Source organism: Dermacentor andersoni, chromosome 5, assembly GCF_023375885.2.
Source record: "Dermacentor andersoni chromosome 5, qqDerAnde1_hic_scaffold, whole genome shotgun sequence".
Lineage (NCBI taxonomy): Eukaryota > Metazoa > Arthropoda > Arachnida > Ixodida > Ixodidae > Dermacentor > Dermacentor andersoni.
In genome coordinates, this window is record NC_092818.1 from 76,189,065 (window position 1) to 76,215,902 (window position 26,838).

A 26,838-nucleotide genomic window follows, 5' to 3' on the forward strand; every position below is an offset into this window, starting at 1 on the left:
TATGCGAAGGAATAACGTTGAGGATATGAATTAATTTGAATACGAACACATTTAACACATATTTACGGGTGCTGACCGTTCAAATGCGATGTTGAGTTAGCGCGATACGCAAGCGCGAGTAAATGCCCCAATCGTCATCACTAATAGACCTTTTTTTGTTTGCTTATGGTATGGCAATGTGACGAGCCCTGCTTGGCATCAAAATTACATAACTATGAATATTACAAAAACATAAACAATCCCATCGTGTTTTCAGTGGGTAAGGTGGGAGTTATTCATTCAGGATGTTTCCCCCTTCATCCGAAGCATAAGAACCATGGAATATAAAATGAAGGCGTGAAATAGTTAGCTAGCGTTCCTGAATTCTGAGCGAGTTATTATTGTACAGTGAATTAGATTTATTTTAGAACACCTGAAGCTGTCTGGAAGAAAGCGAACAAAAAGCATAACCGTCGTAGCAAATAATTCTCCGTAAATGGTGAGTTTATTCGACTCCAGTCATTCAGACAGAAGTCCACCAGCAGTATAGCGCAGTTTTTGTGCAATATACCTGTCGTTACGTGCATGAAGCCATATGAATGTTCACATTATAACGTGCATGCAAAAGTAACACATATTCGAGTATTTGAAACCATGGTGCTAAGCTGCGCTATCTATGTATGTCGTTATTATTCATCTTGCCAGGGTTGAGTTGAGTTAAGTTGAGTGGTTGTAGGCTACTGGTGGGATTAGCCTTGCAGTTGCTGCCGGCAATTGCTCCACCGTAGCGACACTTAAATAAATAAATCACATAAATCAGACACAGACCTCACAATTACAAATAGTCACTGCTAAAGTCACTATGTGGAGGCCAAGTACGTGTCCTGCAGGTAATTTAAGAGAAGATGAGAAACCTCCTTTCTACATAACTGTTTCCCGTGCGAGAAAACAATGTCCTGAAGAGAACTGTGAGGAACCTGTCTTCTTGAGGGATCCGAATAACACATTCCTTTCCGCGTTATACAGAGTACAGCTCATTTGGTAATGTTCTATGTCACCGTACAAACCACACGTTGAACATAATGTAGACAACGCCAGGCCAGTCTTATACATCCACGCAGGGGTACGAGCAGAGCCGTGCGAATGCTTGCCAGTGCCTCGCACGGCTAGCAATTTAATTTCACAATACATTTAAAACATGTCTTCAACTTAACAGCTATGTCAAGGAAGGAAATAAAGTAATGAAACTCGGTCAGTAGAAGTTTCGCAGTATTTTAATTTCACGCACTATTCGGTCAAGTCAGCGCTTGAAGCTTGAGAAAAAAAGAAGGCGTAGAGTGGGACAAGGCGCATAATTCCAAATATAGGGCTAGAGCTCAGGCCAATATCAACTGCCGCGACGTGTTTTAAGTTCCCTGATGGAGCGAAACAAGAACTGCATACTAATCTAGTTTCGAGCTGCAAACAGTTTTCTGAGAAATTAGATCATAGGAATGTGTTTACAAGGTTTGCGCTCAATCGATCTTCTTCCAAGTTCCGGAACAACGGCGGGAGAAGCTCAAATAAGGTTGCCAAGAGCATTTTCTCGTTCCGCGGTTCTTGACCGCGGAACATGCGATACCGCCCACTGAGCCGTTGAGGCGTTTCTAACGGCGCAAACATCGGCATCGAACGCCACTACAAGGAGTCACCAACATACACATGCGCAGCCAGTGCACAAAGGGACAGCGCAGCTCCTTTTTGAAGAGGAAACGAATTAAAAAAAAGAAAATACAGTTGCAACGGCAGCGCCACTCTTCGGCGCGGTCTGGCACTTATCGCCAGGTTCTTCACGACTCCCTTCGTAGATGGCGACGCCGTCGTGTGTTGCGAGCTTACCCGCTTCTCCGCATGGGGTCCCCTTGTCGCCTGACTCAGCAGCTTTGCGAAAGGCGGGAAGGGGGAGCGCGTAGGCGAGTTGCACAGAGGGCGAGGACCGGCGGCGACTCCACCTTCCTTTTTACCATGTTTTCATTACAGCCGTGTTTGCTACATGGCTGGTGCCAAGGCGATATCGATCATGAGTTTCTTTGTCGCGGCACATCGGGGACTCCGTCTTTTGCTTTTGGCCATGGCTCGCGTTAGCCTGTTCTGTATAAAGTAACAACACACAGCAGAAAAGCCTTGTACCTTTTCGTTATTTCTAAGTGTGCATTATGTCCGGTAATGTCAGGGATGTTCAGAAGGATTCGGCCAATCAAAATGCATGCATGTTGCCGCAGCGGCAGTCTGGTGCAGGAAGGAAGACATGGTCGTTATTACAAGTGTCATAGAGCGAGGGGTAGCCTAATGCATTAAACGCCACGTAATAAAGCTATGTTCTAGCTTCAGACTATTGTTAATTTTTGTACTTGGTTATGCTCAGGCTTGTGAAAGATTAACATAAATGAAAAGAAATATCAATAACGCATCATAGGATATTCTAATACCCTTAGAACTTTTCTCAGGTGTATGTTCTATGTCGAAGTTTGGAATCAAGGTTACTACTGGGATGCGGTCATACATATCTTCTCGAGTGGGGTCGTACTCACATGAATTTCTCGTGACTGTAGATTCTAGCTTGAATGCATGGCGTCTGCTGCATACGATAATTTCTTAAATGTGGTAGAGAACTCTTCCATTTGTCAAATCAACAGCTTTGCGTGGGAGGCTCATTCTTCCACTGCGTATATGCGTACTTCAGCAATGAACTAAAAAGGAACACGTGGCCTAGCGTTCGATCTGTTCCTCTTCCTGTGTTACAGATTAGAAAACTGGGTATCATGATGTATTTGGTGTATTTGTGTGCTTCCTTGATTTATTTGTGCTTCGAAAGGAGAAAGAAATCAAAAAGAGGGAAAACGCTTCCTGTGCCACAGTTGAATTCGCGATACATTAGGAAAGATGAAATGCGCCAATTTAATAGTCGCAGTGCTTGCGCGTATAAATTTGTGAAAAAGGAAATCTAGATACATAAAACAACAGAAGCGTTTCACAGTGCGAAGCAGGATCAGCTAAAGAAACCATAAATTTTCTGCTCTAATGATTTATATATTTCCTGACGTTCTCTACGTAAACGGAAAACGTCTGTTTTTCACCATGTGAGCAATTCTGTCTTCTTAGAAAGAAGGACGCATATATAAAGCAGCTTTGAAAACGATGCCTGCCAGCAAACCCTGTGCGTTTGATGGCTGGCATAGCCCACATTGGACATGTCGTTATAGCAGGAAAGACTGAAGCTGACGAAATGGCTAGAGAAGCACATCATTTCGCGCCTGCCACACTAACTAAATTCACGAAGGCTGAAGCTAACATTAAAACAAAACTAATATGCAAGTCTACAACAGAAGATTATCGATTTGACGTCAATTCTATCTACAGTATTTTGTATAGGGTTGACCCCAATCTACGTTCCGATCTCTGGTGGCGGTGACATAGGTTCTGTCATTAATCGTATCAAGCTCGAAGTGGCGTATACAGGTAGCTTTTTTGTATTGTATACGTCGGTCAGCTGTGCCTCGTTGCACGTGCGGCTGTTCATGCGAGAATGTAAAACACGTTCTATTAAACTGTCCTAAATTTGGAACGCAAGAATGTGCTTTGTAGACAACGTTGATGACCCTTGATAATTGTCCTTTCTGCATTGAAAAGTTCCTTGGGCCATGGGATAAGGCATGATTAGAGTGTTCACATCTGAAAGTATGAATAAGCTTCTTTACTGAAAGTGGTATTTTACCCGTGTATTAATAATTTGTATGCACTACTTTGTGTTATTGTTATGGTCGCAGCATTCTGTGTGGCTTATAGATTGGTTTGTGTGCTGTTTTCTTATCTATATTGACTGCTGTTGTCTAGGTATGTTTACGAAATGTTTTATTGCAGGATAGTTTGTTTTGTCATATCACTTCATGTAATCATGCTTTCCTCATTGAACAATCTATTTGTGGCAAAGTCGGCGACACAACAGTTGCCAGCATTTCCAATGCCATCAAAATAAATCACTCACACTCAGCCATACTGATTTGTTCCACTTTTCTTTCTCTCCCCAGGTAATAAATTTGTAGGATAGGCCACCGAACACTGTGCAGAAAAGCAATGTATAAGAATGTGCTCTCAAACTCTGCTAGAAAAGTACTTCGATAAAAGGGCTCTTTTGCTTGTTAGTTGATCATTTGTGAAATGTATATGTGAAGTACATCTGTAAATGTATATGTAATCTGGAATTCCGCTTCTTTGCCCTGTTCTTGTAGCCACCCTGTACGTAAGCTTAATAATATGACTAACTATATATATATATATATATATATATTCCGCTTCTTTGCCCTGTTCTTGCGCGTTTGTGTGTGTGTGTTTTTTTTTGTGTGTGTGTTTTCCTGTGAAACCGACTGCATACAGTAGTTTGGTTGTTTAATCACCGGTTCAAGAGCCTCTTAATGTTTATCTTGTCACCACTTATATCTTTTACACGCTCAAGAAACTTGCGATGCACAGTAAATGCAGTGTGTGAATAGCTCAGTCATCCGTATGTGAAAGTTTCAAGTTGATATTACCTACCTGGCCCTAGTTTCCGGTGCCCAGTTTATGTTTGTTAAAATATCAGTAATTGTTTCTTTCAACTATGTAGTAGCTTGAATACGAGAACAATATTTTTATTATTTGCATGTCAATATGAGGTGAAATTTAAATATGAGCTTTATTTGCGATATTTCTGCCATGACAATCTGTTTCTCTTGAGGAGAAACGATATGCCACATCAGTCACTTTTACCACGAGTAATGAAAAGTCGTTCAATTTCGTTACTTCATTTTTCGGCAGTTTGGATTCCATTAGCCCTACGCGGCTCGCGGACCTCAGGGAACCGTCGATATAACTCAAGGCCCCATCTGGCGAGATAGCCGTACCCACGCGTCACCGAGCAGCGCCGTCCATTTTTCAAAGTTCTTTGTGGAGGAATCTGACGATAAGTTTGCTTCGACATGCCTGCAAGGTCTTGTCCCCGTGCTGATACAGATCAAATAGGAGACAAGATAAAAGGCTTCTGAGTTCGACTTATTAAAAAGTGTTCATAAACACCTTATTCATTAGTTTTATAATGTGAGCGGCATAAAAAGCACCTCGAACGCAGTCATGGAATTTGCAGCTCATCATAATCTTCACCCTTCTCAGCTTACTTAATTCCACTGCACATGACTAACTATTGTCCTTCCTAAATTTCCAGTCTCACGTCTTCTGAACATCTCATGTCTCCAAATGTCTATTCTAACCACTGCATCTAATTCACTGCCCCTCCCGCGTTGAATGACTTGCAATCTGCTTACACACATTCTCTTACCCTGATAATATCGCATGTTATCTGTTGCATGCTCCTTACTTCAGCTATCCGACTGTGCTTCTCCCTAGCTCGTAATCTCAACTGTGTACAAGCAAACTGGACTCAGTCTGGTTAACCTCCCTGCCTTTCCGTCTTCCTTTCTCTCTCTCTCTCTCTCTCAATACCACCCAAGCGCTTTCTTATAATGTGATATTTGTTTAGCAACTATCGCAGTAGCTTGACGTCGGCTTCGTCTTCATCATTGTGTGTTAGAGATGACTCCCTCAAAGGGTTTTCAAATGATCTGTGAGTGGTTCCGAGTCTATTAACAACAAATGTTCGAGAAACACTACCTCAACTGAAGCTGACAACCTCTGTTTGCTTTACACACAGCCCTCAGCAAAAGGCCACTGGGACATTTGTGTCTTGGCAAATGCGCATTTGTATGTGGCCACTGATCCGACTTGCCATTTTCTCATTATTCTGCAGCGTGTTGTGAATGATTTATTAGTCGTTTCTGGCAGGAACTAATTAGATAGCGCGAATTCAACTTAGGACAGTGATGTTCATTCTTCCAAACTTACTTTTGCATCTCTACGCATTGACTCACTATCGCTGATAGTATATTTGTGGTCGGACAAGCGTTGTAGTCATGTGGTCGTGTACAAGCGGATTTCCCTAAACGTTTATTGTATTCCATTGCAGCCGTGCCGAGGTAATAGGCGCTTCGTCAAGGTACCAACGTGGGGTCTTGATCACCGACGATGTAACAGCGCAAGTGACCATAATAGATGTGAGTATAGCATCCACTAAAAAAGTTTCGCCTGTGTTTCGAGACTTCGTAGGTTGGGGACATTCTATGACAGCAGTACAGGCTGCTTGTCTCTCAGTACACGAATCGCATCGAATATCTTAATTTAGTGGTGCATTTAGTAAGACGCGAACAGATAATAACCTTAGACATGACATGATAATGAACACCACGCAACAGTATTAGCGTTTTCAGGCTTGCCTTATGTATTTTACAAACAGCATTAAGAGGAAGCTTTAGGTCGGGTGCTCATATCTAAATACATGTAAAAGGAGAATTCGCTTTCCTCTTGAACCACTGCACGAAATTTGGCGAAGTTTGTTGCATTGAAAGGAAAACTTAAAATCTAGTGAACGTAAGTCTCCCCTTCTTGATTTATGTCGTCAGTTCTTTATGAAAAATTGGAAAAATTGAAAATTTTCAGAAAACAAAACTATGAAGTTTACAACTGCGTAACTCATGAATGAAAAATGATAACACAATTCTGTGAATTGCAACTAATAATACATCTGAAGTAGACATAATTGATATCTTCCACATAAATGTCAAAAATTTAGCAACATGAAAATACAGCTTTTGCAGAACCCTTGTACACAACGTAATAAATTCACGCAAGATATAAAATGACATGGGAAATTTGTCCCGTTTCAATGATCTAATGGGCGCCGTTTACAGAACCACGATACTGGTTCTTGATAAAGAGCTATTAATTTGTAAACTTCGTGCTTCTATTTTTTTTCAAACTTTCGAATATTTGAATTTTTTTTTACAAAATTCAGGACATAAATAGAAATTCCGCTTCCAACAGTCACTAGAATTTAACTTTATCTCTCAATTTCATCAAAGTTCATTAAAATTCGTCTTGGGGTTATCTCATAAGAACGTTTTCTTGCGTTTTACATGTATTTGAATAGGCCGCGTTGGAGTTGGGCCCGAGCTAAAGCTTCCTCTTAATGTCATTTTGTTTGCCACTAACAGAAAACATGAATCGGACTGCCCATCCCTCTCTATATTCGAGCGTTCCGTGCGTGTGACCATTTCTTCATACCTGCAGTCATGAATTAAGAGGCATGAATATATGACTTAACAACCGCTCGAAGTCGAACCAGTTTTCTGATATTGCAAGAAAGCTGGTCTTCAATTCAATAGCAAGCTGGTGTTCACTGTTGTATACTTCTCGTACCATTAAAATGGTATTTCTAGGCGCAGGTCGTCTATTTGAGCACGAAGCCTTTCACTCATTTAGCGTATGAGCGCAGACAGCCCTTTTAAAATACGACTGCTGGCTCTTCGAAGCAGCGCATATACCAGGTGTAGAACACACTAACTGATAAAGACCGTCGGACACAAGGTTCTGAAATAAATTGTTCTTTATTTCATTTTATTGTGCATTCATGCTAAAGTTCTTTGTGAGCGTTCTTGTCGCACCGCAACTTATCCAATCTGGTTCTTACTGCTGGGGAGTCTTGGTATCGCTCGTACACTTCAACTAGAAGAAGGCATACCGCGGGGCTCGATTTTTTGTTGATCTCGAACATATAAAGGCAAGAAGGCCGAGATTGTGGGTTCGCCTCCCCCCGGCGACAAGTCATCTTTTAGTCCTCTTTCATTTTCCCTTTTCCCCTCATTATCTTCTGCATTTCAATTTCAGTCGCAGGTAATTACCTCCATACTTTCCTCGGCTTCAGTGCCTGTTGGCTATAGTATATGGTCGTACACTTCGACACTTTCGTATGTTACAGACGCGCCCGAAATTTGTTCGTTGCGGGTTGCCTACGTGGACGCACCGACTATTTGCGCCACTCATGCTTGTAAGTTTCATTGCTTCGTCAAACACAGGATGCCGCGCTGGTTGTAGTACGGCAACGCGTGCCTACGATATTCCAACTCTCTTCTACACTGACTGCATGCGTGGACATTTGCCAGCTCGTACACAGGAATACAATAGCAAGAGCGCCCTCATGCCTCCGAAGACATCTTTCCGGTAGGCGGCTGTTGCGGTAACGTGTTTTGCGTGTCCGAACAGGCAGATGCGACGTTTCAACGAACTGTGCGCATTTCTGCGAACAAAGGGACACTTGCTCGAGTGCCCTGAAAGCGAGACACAGGGCGGAAAAAACAAAACTATCCTCTAAAACATCGCGTAGACAAACGGTAACTCACTTGCAAAATTCTTAGCGTGTCTGCGCCGCCACCGCCGCTTCACGGGAACCAGACGCATCATCATCCATTCGGCGGCGTGAGCCGCCCGGTCGCACCCGGCGAAGCTCCCTAGGTTGCCGGGGCACCGGTCCAGACGGGTCACGTGGCAGGCGCGGTCCAATGAGCGCCGCCGACACGTACCTGGCGATTTTGTTTTTTTTTCTCGGCTGCCCCACGCAATGAGCGAGGACCGGGCGGGAGAAACAACCGGTGGCCCAGCGGCGGCTGCGTGGGGATAATCTGTCGTACCTAGAGGGGTGGCATTGAGCCCGATGCTCATCTTTCTCTCTCTCTCGATCACGAAGGCCTGTACAAAGGAAAACGTGTGTGCGTAGTCAGTCTCGCGTATCACTTCTTCGGCGGTGCACGCGAGTCGGATTACGCGAACTGATCGCGCGTGCTTCTCTTTCTGCGCGGTTTGCCGTAGCCGCGGATGTTTGAACGAGGCTTTCTGGCCAGCTAGTAATTTCAAGGCTAGCCTGTCGGTGTGTTTCTGAGCGTGCCATTTTTATTTTCGTGGCCGTTTTTTTTTTTTTTTGTCTCGGTGTTGTCTTGCTGCCTAGGAGAACTAGGTCGACTTCCTTATAATGTGATCGTATCTGTGTGCACAGTTATAATTCATTGCTGATATTTTCTTTTAGTAATTAAGCGGTCGAATAAAAAACAAAGTCAATGCTCTTAAGACATGCTTGCATATGAATCAGTCTGCGTGGCGATATATGGCGCACTCTTAACTATGGGTCCTCTATCATCACTTGTTTGACGGCCCCGCAAAAATTCATGCTAGCTTGACAACGAGAAGCGAATATACAGAGGACCATTAGTAAGTTCGTGCTGTAGTTGTTAGCTCATTTATCAGTATTTAAGACACAAAAACTGATGTCCGACCCTGAGTGCATCGCAAGATGTTGTGGACTTCATGTCAAATCTATAGTACCCACAGGCTATATGTGTACGAAAAGAATGTTCTGGGAAGGAGTCAAGCATATGGCAATGTATATTTACTGCCTCATTGACTATATACATTGCTTTTGTTGCATTCCAGTGGAGTAACTGGATGTTCTCTTAGATTCACTTGCGCGTTTTTTTCTTGTTAATTTTTAAAACAACGTATTGCTGTTCCGTCTTTCCCGTCATCTTCAACACACAGCAATGGCCTGTTTACATCTGTATGCGACACAGAGCCAGCCTGAGCGCCCATGTTTTGGCAGCTATCGTTACACTGTGCTTTACAACCCATTGGGTCGTGTCGATTTAAGACATTTAAAGGAGCGAAATAAAAAAAATGCACTTCAAGATGTCTATAGGCTTCTTTCTTTGATGTCTACATGTTGTCTACATGGAACCTGTGGACTTACTACCTCAACCTTTATGTCAACTAATGTCGATTTACCGCAAGCAATTTGTTGAGTATACGGACGACATCAACAAAAGGATATTGGATTATACTGCTAAATATTTACCCTTGTAGACAGTGCATAGACTTTACTGAGCCAAGAACGACGATTATATATGAAGGCACAGCGGAAATCTGTAGACTGGGCCGGCTATTATTATGCTTCGTAGCATATGCGTAACATTTCCAAGTCTTCAATCATGTGTATTATAATCCGGGCAACTGACAAATCCCACGAACGCTTTCGCACAAGCTCTTCTGAAAAATCTAGATGCCAATGAACCTAGGCGGGGAATGCAACCTTCACCATTAACGCGTCCTTGGCTCTAAAAACTAATACTCTGCATTATGGCACTTAATCATTTTTGGAGCAGAGAGATAGATAGAGAGTGAGAGAGAAGTAAGACGTTAATAATGTACGTTGGGGCACCACATCATCTCGGCGGAGACTCTTAAGTAGGCGCAGCACCCTACCGTAGTTAGCCAGTAATAATTTCGAATATTACCAGATTGCGGTTTGGAGGTCGTAAGTTTCAGGTTAATGCCAGCGCGTAGTTTAACTATAAAGGGACGCAATTGAGGTAAAAACTACGCACGGGCCGTCGCCTATAGGTATCACCCCGGAGCGGGGATCACGAAGCCGTGGCAGCTAGTAAGAGAGGATCGTACATGCATGGGTCAAAGGGGTTGGGCTCGCCGAGGTGACTTCGCTGGCTGAAGGCGGGACCCGCCGATACACTGCCTCGCAACTGGTTTTCTTCGCCTCACTCGACAGGCATCATTATGTCCCCGTTCAGCGCACAGCGTTTTGCCTCTTTTGTGAAGCCTGTGCGTCTGTAGAAGCGCACGTGCAGTGCATCGGCTTTCACGCGCGTCAAAGTGCGTCCGCCACTGTGCGCCCTGCGGTGATGCTCGGTCGGACGGACTTGGGACGATTCCCAGAGAGCAGGAATGTCGCTGGCGGCACGGCAGGCTATCTCGGCATGTAATTAGGTCTCCCTCGCCCCGACCTCCGGCGTTTTCTAATCACGCGCTCTCCGGTTCGGCAAGAGATCTCGCCGCGCCGATTAAAACGCGTTTGGAGCGGTAGATATATACGACGGCTCTTTGATGTAGCAACCTAACCCTGTCGAGTCACCCCCCCCCCCCCCCTTCCCCGTCCTGCTACCTTACGCGTACGGTTACACCCGGTTTGGTGAGGTTGGAAAGTTTGCCCCCTGGGTCTCTGCCATACCTGCCTGCTATTAGCAAGAGAAAAGCCAGCTCCATGGAAATTCCTTAAAGAGGCTCTCTCAGATTGCGTGTTAGCTTGTTTTGTTTTTTACCTCCACCTTTGTGGACGCTTGCAACTTTGTCGTCGCGTCGGCGCGGGTAAACAGACGGTATACTGACTGCTTGTGTTCGCTACTTGGCGTTTCGCCTCTGCGCTCTGTTAAACGTCTAATCACGAGCAATTAGTTATCAGTGATTTCTGGTCGCAAATTTTGTAAAATATTACGGTTCGAGGTCTCTGAACCTTTTTATAATTTATAAGCACTGCTATTAACTTTATACTGCTGCAAAAGCTAGCGCTGCATTGACTACATTTGTCCCTGTGCATCGCAATGCAGGCGTGCCAGGCAAAAACAGGAAGTGCTAGCCCTGACAAAGTACTAATTACGCCAGCTATGTATAGTCACTCACATGACCCCCCCGCCCCCCGCCCCCAATCACTGTCGTGTTCATGGTGAAATTCACTCGCAGGCGCCGGTACTCACGCACACCGCACACCGAGGCCACCATGTAGAAGTATGCGTGAATGCGCATGCGCCCATGAGCGGGCAGAGTAAATATATTGTTTGCAAATAAAGCCCACCGTCGCTGCACCGTTACATTCATTCGCATGCGCACAAGTATTTACTTGAAATCACCGACACTAATTCATGCAGACTCACGTCATGGAGTGTGTGTGGTGCAAGTGCACAGTAGTGTAGTCGTTAGTGAGTTTGCCAAGTTACCACACGTTTAAATGCCCCCTATACGGCAGTACTTGATCGCGTGAGTGAGCGTGCATTCGTATTTGCACATCTCTGCACTCACACTTGCCGAATGTCACTCGCATCTAGGCTCACACTTACTGTCTTGCACTTAATAAAGGTTGTTATCTCGACGACATTAATTTTCAGTTGAGCCTGCGTGAGCATGGCGGTTATAACACTTATAATATTCGTTGCCCGGTTTCTTCATAAATGAGCAGGAATTTGAGTTCACTCAGTCATCGGCAGGCACTCGTGATTTTTCTCCAGCTCTGACAACCGTTAGCTGTGGAATAACGCGGGTGACTGCTGTAAATAACGCGTACATCTGAATGTCATCCGACAGCAAAGGCGCTTGCAGATACATTGAAAATAACTACCTGTCAATACATACACGCACAAAGATTCATATATACATGCAAGCTTCTGTACTACTAACGTAAACAATGGGTTGCAGTTCACCAAGAATTGTGAGGACATCTAAGAGCGCACGAGCTCCTGTGCACAAAAATCCAGGACTATCATTTTGCCTGTTGAGGACTGTTAAGACCACGAAAAAGAGCGGGAGAGGCAGCGCAATACAAGGCAGCTGAATTTAAAGTGTGGGCCGCGCCCACACTTCTTTCTGCAAACACATCCTGCAGTCATGCATTTAACAGAGCTAGGCAGCAGGGGTTAGCCAAGCATGGAATTCCAGGTGTTGGATGAAAGATATGACATATACAGTGAGCAAAAAAGCACACAAACAGTATATAAATGTACACACAATCAAACCCACTCAACATGCTCAGAAGTCTCATTAAGGCCTGTAGTTTTCAAAAGTTTTCATCGCGAAAACCGTAGTTTTCAGCGACTTCGCTGCGCGCAATACGCAAATACTGTTTCTCCGCGGGACAAGAATGTCGCGCGCAGTTTCAAGTGGTGGATGTGACACAAGTGCAACACAGCCTTGAGACAGCCTGTTTGATGAATAATGCCTGGAAGTTTTTGGGAACATTGCCGACTTTTCATACGAAAACGACAGACATACACACGCACACACACACACAAACACACACACACACACACACACACATACATACATACATACATACATACATACATACATACATACATACATACATACATACATACATACATACATACATACATACATACATACATACATACATACATACATACATACATACATACATACATACAGTATAGACGTTACATTAACAGGGACACAGACTCCCCAACCTTGAAAAGCTTCAGAGCATGTCCCTCAAATACGCACACCTCGCGGAAGTTCCATGCCACCTCCGCTTTCGCAAGCGTAATATGTTCAAAGTTACCACCAAGGAAGCGTCCCGGCAGCTCGAATAAATATGGTGGCAGCTTCTGCATGCTGCAGTGTATCATGAATGTGTTGAGCCAGGAGACATGCTAGTTCCAAAGAGGCCCGAACTGGCGCCTTAGTTCCATCAGCACTAATAAACGTTTCCAAAAATTTGCCGTCTGTTCTTCTGGGCACAATTTCTTGTACAGGGAGCACTGTTATATGATATATAATTTGCCCAATCCTCTGCTCTTCTGACATAACGTTCCCTACAATGAGCACTGTTACATCATATACATGTTGTCCAATTCTCTGCTCAAGTGAACATAATTTCTTGTAGAAAGGGCACTGTTGCATCGTAACCAACTTGCCTAATTCTATGCTCTTCTGACCATAATTGCCCGTACAAAAAGCACTGTTACATAATATGCATCTTGACCAATTCTCTGCTCTGTATAACATAATTTTTTGTAGAAAAGGCACTGTTGCATGATATTGAACATTGGGCAATTCTCTGTTCTTTTGAACATAATTTCCCATACAAAGAGCGCTCTTACATCATATTCATCTTGCCCAATTTTCTGCTTTTCTGGACACAATTTCTTGTAAACGGGTACTGTTGCATACTGTCCAACTTGCCCAATTCTTTGCCCTTCTGAAGACAATTTCTTGCAGAAAGGGCACTGTTACATGATATCCAACTTGCCCGATTCTCTGCTCTGTTGAGAATAATTTCTTGTAAAAAGGGCACTGTTGCATGATTCAATTTTCCTAAGTCTATGCTATTCTGAACATAATTCCCTGTACAAAGAGCTATGTACAATTCCCTGTACATAATTACCTGTACAAAGAGCTATGTTACATGATACATACCTTGCCCAAATGTCTACTGTTCTGAACATAATTTCTCTTACGAAGAACACTATTATGTGACATCGAATTTCCACAATCTTCTGAATATTATTTTCTCCTACAAAGAGCAGTTACACAATATCCAACTTGCCAAATTATTTGTTCTTCTGAACATAATTTTTCGTACGAAGAGCACTATTATGTGATATCGAACTTTGACCAAGTTTCTGTTCTTCTGAACATAATTTCCCACAGATAGAGCGCTGTTACATCATCAACATCTTGCCCAATTCTCTGCTCTTCTGAACATAATTCTCCATACAAAGACCACTGTTGCATAATGTACAACTTGCCCAATTCTCTGCTCTTCTGAACACAATTTCTTGTAGAAAAGGCACTGTGGCATATAATGCTTAGCTTGCGCAATCCTTTGCTTTTCCCAAAAATAATTTCTTGTAGAAAAAGCACTGCTGCATGCTGTTCACCTTGCATAATTCTCTGCTCTTCTCAACATTATTTCTCGTACAGAGAGCACTGTTGCATCCCATAACTCTTGCCCAATTCTCGGCTCTCCTGAACCCAATTTCTTGTAAAAAGGGCACTGTTGCATAATGGCCAACTTGCCAAATTCTGTGCTCATCCGAACACAGTTTTTTGCAGAAAGGGCACTGTTACATGATATCCAACTTGCCCGATTCCTTGCTCTTCTGAACACAATTTCTTGTAAAAAGTGACTTTTACATTATATCCAACTTGCGCAATTCTGTGCTCCTCTGAACATAATTTCTTGTAATAAGAGCACTGTTACGTCATATACATCTTGCCCAATTTTCTGCTTTAATGAACATTACTTGTAGAAATGGCACTGTTAGATGATATCCAACTTGCCCAATTCTATGCTCTTCTGATCATAATTTCCCGTACTCTAAAGGAGCACTGTTACATCATATACATCTTGCCCAATTCTCTGCTCTGCTGAACATAATTTCCCGTACAAAGAGCACTGTTACATCATATACATTTTGCCCAATTCTCTGCTCGTCTGAACACAATTTCTTGTAGAAAGGGCAATGGTAGATGATATCCAACTTGCCCAATTTTCTGCTTTGCTGAAGATTACTTATTGTAGGAAGGGCACTGTTAGATGATATCCAACTTGCCCAATTCTATGCTCTTCTGATCATAATTTCCCATACAAAAGAGCACTGTTACATCATATACATCTTTCCCAATTCTGTGCTCGGCTGAACATAATGTCCCGTACAAAGGACACTGTTACATCATATACATTTTGCCGAATTCGCTGCTCTTCTGAACACAATTTGTTGTAGAAAGGGCAATGTTAGATGATACCAAACTTGCCCAATTCTGTGCTTTTTGAACATAACTTCTTGCACAATAGACATTGTTGTGTCACATCCAACTTTCCCAAGTCTGTCTTTCTGGGCACAATATCTTGTACAGGGGGCACTGTTATATGATATACAACTTGCCTAATTCTCTGTTCTTCTGAACACAACGTTCCGTTCAGAGCGCTCTTACGTCATATTCATCTTGCCTAATTTTCTACTCTTATGAATACACTTTTTTGTAGAAAGGACACTGTTGCATAATGCCCAACTTGCCCAGTTCTCCGCTCTTCTGAGCACAATTTCTTGTAGATAGGACACTGTTACATGATATCCAACTTGCCCAATTCTGTCCTTTTTGAACATCGATTCTTGTACAATAGACACTGTTGTGCCACACTCAAATTTCCCAAGTCTGTTCTTCTGGGCACAATTTCTTGTGCAGGGAGCACTGTTATATGATATATAATTTGCCCAATTCTCTGCTCTTCTGACATAATTTTCCGAACAATGAGCACTGTTACACCAATACATGTCTAATTCTCTGCTCAAGTGAACATAATTTTGCGTAGAAATGGCACTGTTGCATCTTATTCAATTTGCTTATTCTATGCTCTTCTTACCATAATTTCCCGTACAAAAAGTACTGTTACATAATGTGCATCTTGACCAATTCTCTGCTCTGTATAACAATTTTTGTAGAAAAAGCACTGTTACATGATATCGAACATGGACCAATTCTCTGTTCTTCTGGACATAATTTACCTTAAAGAGAGCGCTCTTACATCATATTCGTTCTGCCCAATTTTTCTGCTCGTCTGAACACAATTTCTTACAGAAAGGGCACTGTTAAATAATATCCAGCTCCCCGAGTCTCTGCTCTGTTTAGCATAATTTCTTGTAGAAAGGGCACTGTTGTATGATATCCAACTTGCCTAGTTCTATGCTCTTCTGAACATAATTTCCAGTACAAAGAACGCGGTTACATTATATGCACCTTGTTCAATTTCCTGGTCTTCTGAAAATAATTTATCGTACGAAGAGCACTATCATATGCTATCTAACTTCCCCAATTCTCTACTCCTGTGAACATTATTTCTCCTACATAGAGAAGTTACACTATGTCCAACTTGCCCAATTCTTTGTTCAGAACATAATTTTTCGTACGAAGGTCACTATTATGTGATATCGAACATTGCACTACTCTCTGTACTTCTATGCGAAAACACCCGTGTACTTAGATTTAGGTGCACGTTCCTCATAAGCAGAAAGTGGTTTTGGCACGTAAAACCCCATAATTATTATATTATCTCTGTACTTCTGAACATAATTTCTCATACGAAGCGCACTATTATGTGATATCGAACATTGCACTACTCTCTGTTCTTCTGAACATAATTTCCGGCAGAAAAAGCGCCGTTACATCATCTTCATTTTGTCCACTTTTTGGCTCTCCTGAATAGAATTTCTTGTAAAAAATGCACTGTTGCACAATGTCCAGCTTTCACAATTCTTCGTTTGTCTGAACATAATTTCTTGTAGAAAAGGTACTGCTGCATGATATTCATCTTGCACCATTGCCTGCTCTTCTAGATTATTTCCCTTACAAAACGCACTCTTGCATCAAATACATCTTGCCCAATTTTCTGCTCTCCAAAACAGAAATTCTTGTAAAGAGGGCACTGTTGCATAATGGTCAACTTGCTAATTTATCTGCACTTCTGAACACAATTTCTTGCAGAAAGGCCACTGTTACATGATATCTAACTTGCCTGATTCTCTGCTCTTCTGAACACAATTTCGAGCAGAAAGGGCACTGTTACATCATATTTAACTTGCCCGATTCTCTGCTCTGTTGAGCATAATTTCTTGTAGAATGGGCACTGTTGCATGATAGCCAACTTGCCTAATTCTATGCTCTTCTGAACATATATTTCAGCACAAAGAACGCTGTTACATCATATACATCTTGCCCCATTCTGTGCTCTTCTGAACATAATTTCCTATACAAAGACCGTGGTTGCATAATGACCAACTTCCCAATTCTCTGCTCTTCTGAACATAATTCCTTGCAAGAAAGGCACTGTTACAGAATGGCCAACTTGCCAAATTCTCTGTTCTTGTGAACACAATTTCTTGCAGAAAGAGCACGGTTACATAATATCTAACTTGCCCGATTCTCGGCACTTTCGAACATAATTTCTCGTACAAAGAGCACTGTTACATGATACCCAAGTTGGCAGTTCTTTACTCTCCTAAACATAATTTCTTCTACAAAGGGCACTGTAGCGTGATATCCAACTTGTCCAGCTCTCTGCTCTCCTAAACATAATTTCTCGTACAAAGGGCATTATTATGCGATATCGAACTTCCTCAATTTTCTGCTCTTCATAACATAATTTCTTTTACAATAAGCACTGCAACATATCAAATTGGATGAGGAAAGTCAAAATTCAGCAACACATACGCTGTGTCGTTTTTCTTTCATTGTCCTCACCTTCCGCGTTGTTTCCCTGTACAAATGTAGCACCAACTAGCCCAACATGAATTCCCTATGATATCCAACTTGCCGAAATCTCTGCTTTTCTCTACATAATTACTTCTACAAATGCCACTTTTGGACGATATCTAACTTGCCCAACGAATTCTTTGATCTTCTGAATTAAGAATAGGTTCGTATGAACCCATTGAAAATTCTTGTCACTAATTTGCGCAACATCTAATGACTGAATGAAAAGTTACAATGTGAAAACGTCAATGCTGTTTGCGTAATTGTCCGAAATCATGGGCTTCCAGAGAATTCTTCAGCAATGTTAGGTATAGAAAAGCTGCTTCGTTGACATAACGAATAATATTCCGTGAAGCCTAGTTTGCGTTTATTGTTTTTATTCTTCTTACGCTCACTGTGCAAAGTAGAAAAGATAAATGTAGAAGAAATAAGCGTTTCCTAATGGAAATTTTTGCCAACCGCAGTATTTACGCTAAATGAATATGTATTCATTATCGCCCATCCTCAATTCCAAGACTGGGACATGTCCTCTAAAGCACATAAGTTAGTCATTGAGCAATTGTTCTTATAAAGCATCATAGTGCAATATTTCGTGAAAATTGTGCCCGCCCCGCTTCAATCATCCCAATGATGTGACATAATTGTGGTATAGCCAATTATCATCTTATGCACACTAAAATTATGCAGTATTACCGAACTCACAAGTTTCGAGCTGTATAGTAAATTTCTATGCGGACGTCATGAACGACGTGTTCGTTTTACGCGCCTAGTGGATGCCTCCACATCCGCGGTAAAGACCCATTAATCTCGACCAGACACCGGTGTCTTTCTGACATCCGCATAATCTCCCTAGCCAGATTATAAGCCGCAACCGTGTCAGCAGCCTCAAACGACCAGTGAGCGCATGTGCTGGCTTGGCGTCTCTGTCGGGCGACACATCTTCACCAGCCGGCTTCCCACTACGCATCCCCGTCGCGCACTGCGACAGCTGCTTAGACGACGAGTGCTTTAGGACTTTTGCGCCATCTGCTTACTTTCTTTACTTTCTTTGTTTTGTCTTTCTTCCTGCGAAGGGGGGGGGGGGGATATTCTCTCTGCTCACCGAAAAGCCAGGAGGCCTCAGTGGAGGAAGCAGAGAAAAGGAAAGGACAGCTTGCGTGACTCTCGCTACTGATAGTGCACAGAGGAGGCCAGCCTAGAGCTGGAGCGTGAAGGATATCTCGCGTGTCGCCCTGCTTATAGCACTGAATTTTTCTTTCTCCTTATATATATATATATATATATATATATATATATATATATATATATATATATATATATATATATATATATATATATATATATATATATATCCCTATACCTTGCACAGCCGGAAGCTTTTGCGACTGCAGTCAGAGCTTTTAATTACTCTAGACGAGGTCGCCTAGATAAAAATGAAAAGCGCTTTCTGCACATGCATTCATGTGACGTCACAAATGAAACTACCGTTTTCTTCAAGCACTAATCGGTTTAACTTCGCGTGTGGAACGCATGCAACCACTCGGGAAGCTTTGATGCTTCTCTTTGAGCCTGTCTCTTGAGGCAGGCAGTAGCTACTGTTAGAAATTAATTTCGTTATTATGTACATTGCTGACACGAAAGTACACGAATGTTATTGATGACGTTAGCGTCATGTCATAAACAAGCAACCTGCTGTTTTCGCTTAAAATTGAACAATAAACGAACATAACACCACTGAATGAACATTCCGTGGTGTTATGAATGATCGAATGAACATTCCATTGACCTGCGCATAAGGAAAACAACCGACACTTACATCGATGTGATGAAGATAGTCAAAGATACTTCTCGAACGTAAGAAATGCAGAAAAAGAACGAAGGGAATAGGAACAAGCAGGGAAGCTGGCTGACTATCCATCCTCCGGCTTACCTGTCTGAACGCATGACTACCCGCGGCGTCTCCTGCGTCTCCGACAACTAGACTAAAGCCAACCAGACGAGTTTCGCCTATGCGAACAGTCCACCCACCTCACTTCTCGCAGCGCGCCGTCGGCGGCTGCGTCGTCAGAGTGGAGCGCAAGCGCCCGCCGGGCCCCTGGAGATTGATGCACTCGCACGCATGGCGCTGCGAGCACACACACGCGCGCGCGCCCGCACACATACACGTGTTCTCCGCTTCCCACGCGACGGAACGACCGAGCGATCTCAAGCAGCTGCACTGGGATCAAGCTGAGTCTTGGCGCGAGGAGTTCAGTCGCCTACGAACGACTGTTGCCACCCAACATGTCCACGCCCGCTTGGGCAAAAGAACGGGGAGCGTTGCAGCCGAGTGTTGCTTCGTGTGTATGCGCTTGTGTACCTGAAACATTTCACTCGGGGCCAAGCCAGACGAGAGCGAGACACGAGAGAAGCGTGTCTGTCTGTCGGCTCGTCCCCCTTAGGGCGTAATTGCGTGACTGGGCGGCCCTTATGATTCGCCGCAATTCAGCCTCGTCGGAGACGGGCCGAGAGCTAGCCGGGCGAGTCGAGGGCAGCGCAGGGCAACAGCGGTTGTACAGTGGTCTCTCTCGCAGACAGGTCTGCCGGTGCTTCCCTCCTCGATTCGTGCGCTCACCATCTCCTCTCGGACAACCGCCTCTCTCGCCCGCCGGGTGCTACTATATACGCAGCCGTGAGGCGCGGCAGATTTCGTTTTCCGAGAAGGCCGTGGGGGCCGCGAGTTGTGCTTTCACTCCACGCAACTTGCGGCGGCCGCAACGCCACGGTTCCTAAAGCCTGGGCGGACACGCGGAGAGGCGAAGGGAGGAGGGATGGTTCTAATGGAACAACCTGCTAGACGAGCCGGCCGTAGGATGATGGTCAGGGAGTCGGTCGCTGCCGCCGCCGTCACCGCGAGCGCGCGTGTTGGAACTCCGGGAAAAGTTGAGGCGGGAGAAGGAGGGTGAGCCCTCCTTATCACGGTCTCGTTGTACGCTCAAACACACACGTAAGAAGCTCGGGCGAAGAGCAGGGACACCCCAAACCGCACCTTCTCTTCTCTTCCGGCTGCGTACTCGCAAGTTACACGTTATCGTTTGCGTAAGAAGTCTAGATAGCGGCGCGGGGCCTGCAGGTATACGCAGGAGGCCTGCCGCCGCGGGATCTTCTTCGGTACAACGTGCAACGTTAAAAAAACAAAAACCTCCTTGAGAGCGCGGTACGAACGCACGCACGCACATGCGCGAGAATGGTGTAACGTGAAAGCGAGTCATGGCCATCGCCGCTGAAGCGACGACTGGACGACGGAGCGCGAAATGAAGCCGAATTTCGGCCGTGCTCCCTTCCCTGCCCTCCCAAGAGAGTGGCGCGGCCTCGGGACGCTCTCGAGTCTCACAGTTTTAGGAAGGGATTTCGAATTCCGCTCAGGCGCACCCGCGAAGGTGACGTGATGGCGCACGGATGCGCGCGGCCCGGCGCTGCGCTCTTCGTGATCGGAAAGGTCGCGATGAAAGGGAGATCCCTGGTGAAAGCTTGGCCTCGCTGATGTCGCTAGCATAGTCGGCGTAGGGAACAAACGTTTCAGCAGTGCGGACGATCGACTGTTGAGCACGTACGGGGAGTGTCGACCAATCGCCTCCGGTCTCCGTCAGAGGGGCTCTTGGGGACGTTTTGGGAGAAAGAAATTGCTATTTTTTTTATGCAACGCAGACCAGTGCGCTCCTTGGTCGGCTTAATTCCTCTTTCTCGCTTTCCTTTCTTTGTACTATAACGAAAAGAGAGGCGGAAGGATGAGACGGATGATAGATATAGCATCAAAGTTTCAGCATAACTTGTATCGTCTGTAACCCACTTTCTACTGTTCTTCTACCGCTCGTAAGTTCTGCCTTATATATATGAATAAAGAGAACATAATATTATTCGAATTGCATACACAAATGTCTTCAATCTAGATTTAAGTATTGCATATAATACCAAATATTTCTTAATTCCTAAATGGCTTACGGAAGTGGTTGGGTGGATGCTATATTGCAAAAAAAAAAAGTTCCTTCATACCATTCGATTCAATGCGTGTAATGTTTTTACCACAAAATATTCTTGTCTTTGTGCAGCTAGTCAAAAAGCAACAAGTAAAAGGTAATCTTATTTTGTGCGTTCAACTGACAATTCCAGTAATAAAGTGACCGAGTGGGACAAAAGCGTCTGGTTTGTTACGTATATAGCTTAAGACATATAATGTTTGCGATATTATTCAACGAAGCTGCTATGCATAATCTGGGATCTATCATATTTTGTGATGCAAACATGGCTAGGTATACGAATAAAACAAGTAAGACTTCGCATAAATCAGGTTCTCAAATCTGCAGGCAGCTTATGAGCAAAGCCGCCTTTAATTAAATGAGATTTAGTTAATGTAAGTAAACGATGTTACTTCGCAAGAACGATAAGTCTAGCGGTAAATTATTACCGGTACGCAGGTTGAACTAATCGCTCAATATACCTGCCTGAATTAGCTTACCAGAGATAGATCATTCAGGATAGTTATTTTCTTGGTCGGCTTTAATAAATGTTCGAAAATTTCGGTTTCGAACAGCTCCTATGCAATCAGATTGTGTTAAGAAGTTTCTTGGATTTGCAATGAAAATTTGCTATTTAGCCACATATAACATAGGAAATATATATATATACCGCCAGCCTGTAGATACTAGCTATAGAGCGTAAAGGTTTGTTTAAAATCGTGTACAAGATGGTCTTTCCAAAGTGTGTATATATGAGTACCGCGATGGTACTCAGAACCTGGCGTTCCATTCCATTCTGTACTGTCCTTCACACTGATCATAAACACACTTGTTCTGCTGAACAGTGACAGTGTGAAAGAGCGGAGATAGCCGTGCACTTCGCATCTTAGATTCCGTGCTCGCATTTCTGTGCTATAGCTCGTCCTAAAATTAGGTGGAAAGATGAGAATAAAAATGCCAAAGTTTCAGAGCCAGCACAAGGGCGGGGATATCATGTAGATAGCATCGCCAACGTGCCCAGCGCTTCCCCGTCGTGTTAATGCGGCACTACATTCGACCCATCGACATTTACGGCTATCGATTTCACGCCTAGCTTCTCTCTATATAGCCTCGGCGTGACCATCGGCGTTAGGATGTCGACGGCGAGACAGCCGTTCGTTATTTTTTGAACTTGGCGTGAACACCGCCGCTTTGCCGTGCCTAGTGGCCTTAAAAGCATTGGCCGTAACTCAAGACGTTTCCCAGACGACCAGTGGCGTAAACGCTTTCTCCACTGATGGGATCCAGTCACGAGTTCGACGTCGACGTTAAGATGCTTCTTCATCGTGTGCTGCGCCGTTATCGGCTTGCTTATAACCGACAGCTCTCATTTGGAAGCGAGTTGTACGAGCCTTGCTTCTTCTTTCTTTCTTCCTTTAGCGAATATGTGTGAATGCAAGTAACCCCCCCCTCACCCCAAGGACATAAACAAACAAATGTTCCTTTCAGTGAGGTATTTGCACGTTTTCTTTTTTTTATTTGTTGTTTTTCCTTCGCGGGTTCCTTCGCGCTCTTTCTTTCGTAAAAAAGTTAAGTAAATGAATAAATGAATAAATAAATAAAGAAAGAACGCAGGAAAGAAAGAAGGAAGGGTGGCATTAGCAAGTACAGGCAGTAACAAGAACTTCGTTTTGTTTCTCGTGAAGGACTTGGGAAAACTCCTGTTGTATGACTATTCAGTACTAACAGTGCAGTGGACAGAGTGCACTGCTTGTATAACCTTACCGCGCAATGTCATTAGGAACGCAGGATCGGTGTTGAAGACGGGATTAGGATTTTCTACCATTGCATTTTGTAACTTTCTTCACCAGAATACATGATGCGCCAGATCTCACAGGCGCATATTATTGCCCTTTAGATTGTTTCGTTCGAGCTATCAATTAGTTCGTTGTGATAGTTAATTTTAACTTGCTCGAGACAACGATTTCGCAATTCCTCCGCGTACACATGTGTTCCTTTATGCAGCAAATATAAATATCGCTAGCACCCGGATCACCCTATACAGCCATTTGTTCGCGAAATTTAGTTCTTGGGCAAAAATCGACGTTTCACTTTCTTCCTGACTTTTCTTTTTAGAGCACGGAATGGCAAAACCCGCATAAACTAAGGGTTACTCACTCGACTCCTCAGCAATTCTTCGGTGTGCCCACGAGCCGAGCTATGGATTCCTCGCACGCCGAAGCCCTCTCTCTCCCCGGCACGCCGATAAAACTCGTCCAGAGACAAAGGCTGTGCCTTCGAGTTTGCCCAATATTTCCTTCTAGGCACGCGTCAGGGCGCCGCTTCGCCTCGCGAGCAGGGAGCATGCTCACACGCGCGCACAAGGGCGTAGAGACGCAAGCTGCATTGCTGACCAGCGTGCATCATCCTCCGAGCCCATTCTGGTCGTCCTCCCAAGCATTCTGTCCAACTTGTGAGGCGCCGCCCTACAGTCGCACGTTTCCCCAATGTCTACCACATTTGAGCCGCGTGCTGTCCCGAGCAGGGCAACGGGTGCCATGTTCTTTGTTTTTCTCTTTCCGGCCCCGCAATGGCACAAACCTGAGAGAAAGAGGGAGCGCCGCTTTGTACGTGACGGCCATTTCGGAGAATGTGCCCGGGATCGTAACCCCGCGTCATCATGGCGCATTTGAGGAACAATAAAGAGATAGTGTATATTTTTTGTTCGTGCGAGGCGCAGCGTGCAGGTACGTCTGAGCATACTACTACACTCGCAGGTCAATCGTTGGCTGAACATCGTTGTCCCCGGTTCATAAAAGCGATATACGTGCTGTTCCAGTTTCGCTCTGGCATTTGCCTGTATTACTGCCCTGTCACAGTCTAATTTCATGGGGGGTAAAGGGCGCAGAGTGTACTTATTGCCTTACTTCACCCGCAATTCTTCTTCATTATGTATGAGCTGAACGCCATAAAAATTCTCCTCTACCTCGTGCCTATCTACCTTGGCAAGTTATTTTATTGCACCTGTGGGATTTCATGCTCCTGGCTTCTTGTCATTTACCTCTCTTTCCCGATAAAAAATGCATGGTACCTCACGCTTACACTGCACGGACAAACGTACTGCTCGTGTCCGTCTTGTGAGAGTAAATTTTTACTCCGTATTCAAATCCAGTGTCTGAGAGTGCTCGTACCCTTCACAGAATTACCTTCAGTCTGAGTGGGCACAGGCAGCGTAAGCTTGCTCTACCAGAAACCACGGGGACTAAAAAGGAATAGCATTTCTTTACGGTGATATGAAATGTGGCCCTGCAGTGCACAGTTAACTATATTATGTCTACTTCCGAGTAATTGCCAGGAACTCTTTTTGTCGATTAAACGCCACTTCACAGTCTCTCGGTGTAGCTTTTTATGTCATCGATAACAAACGCGGGGTGTAGCAACGCAAAGAAAAAAAAAAGAAACTTAAGTAGATGTATGCACCAGGGCGGGTTATCTTTTCTGCAATAACCATAAGTGATGCACACGTCAAGAAGGCTAATCAACTAAATGAAGCGGTCGAATAAATGCTACTGCGAGTCGTGCATGTAATATACGTTCTTAAAACACGCCAAAAATGGTCGAACAGATGTCTGAGACCTGAGCCTACATTTCGGCAAGGAGATTTACATTCGTCATTTGTTGCACTGACGTAGGCAAGTCCCTTTGCCGAAACATTGGCTCCAGTTTGAGGCGTCACTTGTTCGATCACATTTTGACTACTTTGATTCCTGATCGTTTGTGTGAAGCGTTCACTTGTTTGGAGTTCTGCTCGTCTTTCTCGTGGTCACAAAGACATACTTCAAAGTTGCGTCTGTCCTCTTCTGTAGCGTTCTAGCGTTGTCATTTTATGCGAAGCATACTAGCCGCACAACCACGCTCTTCCTTGCTGCGCCGCGCGCGGCCGCGCGCGGCCGCGTAGCTACCATATGACGTCATAACAGCTGCAAAAGCGGAGGCTCAACTCGTGCGCTCGCTTGCGGCCGCGTAGCTACATAGCCGGGTCTCAGCTCGTGCGCTCGCCTGCATGAGTTGTTTCTTCGTCTAGCCGAACCAGATATAGCCAAGCAACAGCAGTTCACCAGGCTAAACAGTGGTTCAACAACTAAAATATAGGCTAGTATGCTTCGCATCCTGGGCTTAACCTTAGCTAAGCCACAGCCATTTTTTTACAGCGAAGCTGTTTATAGCTAAGATTCCGATCATTTCTCGTGTACGTCCACAAATCTGTTTGAGCAAAAGCTATCTTCGTCAGTAACGGCTCGTGCCACTGTTCGCGCGTTCGTCGTCGTCTCCTTCCACAGCTGGCTATGTTGCCGCTCATCATGCCAGTGTTGCCATACTGCCCCTCCCTCTGCGAAGGTACTGACGACGCTGACCCACCGCCAGTCGGTGCGGTCATCTCGTCTCAGATACCGTTCCTCAATATATCGGCCGCGCTTTCGTCTTCTTCCAGCTGGCTCCGATGCCGCACGTCATGCTAGCGTTCCCATACCGCCCCTCCTCTGCGAAGGCGTTGACGACATTGGCCCACTGCCAACCGGTGCTGTGATATCGGTGCCAAATTCTTTGCCTCAGTATATCGGGAAATGAAAACACGAATGTATATAACGAATCTATAGCATGAATGAACGCGGATGCATGCAAAAAATGTGTGTGCGTACATTTCGTCACGATGACCTTTGTTTAAGATGTGTCACCTCTTTCTCGTGTGCTACACAGCTTCGCTGGTCATCCATTTTCGCAGAGTGGAATGGCTCATGATTTTTTGTTTCAGACCTCAGAGAAAAAGCGGCTACTGTCACCATCCACCTAACGTGACTGGCATTTGTACAAGCTGCCCTGCTGTATTTACCCGGTTATAACGACACACGCACACACACGCACACACACGCACACACACGCACGCACACACACGCACACACACACGCGCGCGCGCTCTTTGTTGTTATAATTGTCAAGATATCAATAAGGGGGCTCTAAATAATCGTAAGATACGTAGAAAGGAAGTGTTTACAGCAAACTATGCATCACGTGCTTACTTTTTCTGGTAAATAGAGAGAAC

General features: G+C 44.3%; 1 protein-coding gene across 2 annotated transcripts in view; it reads left to right on the plus strand.

Moving 5' to 3' along the window:
• The window catches only part of LOC126530794 (uncharacterized), a 282,495-nt gene that overhangs the window by 94,131 nt on the left and 161,526 nt on the right, over positions 1 to 26,838 (plus strand). For both annotated transcript variants that reach the window (XM_050178078.2, XM_055070811.2), the window contains one exon: positions 6,014 to 6,101. The gene's annotated coding sequence lies outside the window, so the exon portion shown is untranslated. The remainder of the gene's footprint in view (positions 1 to 6,013; positions 6,102 to 26,838) is intronic.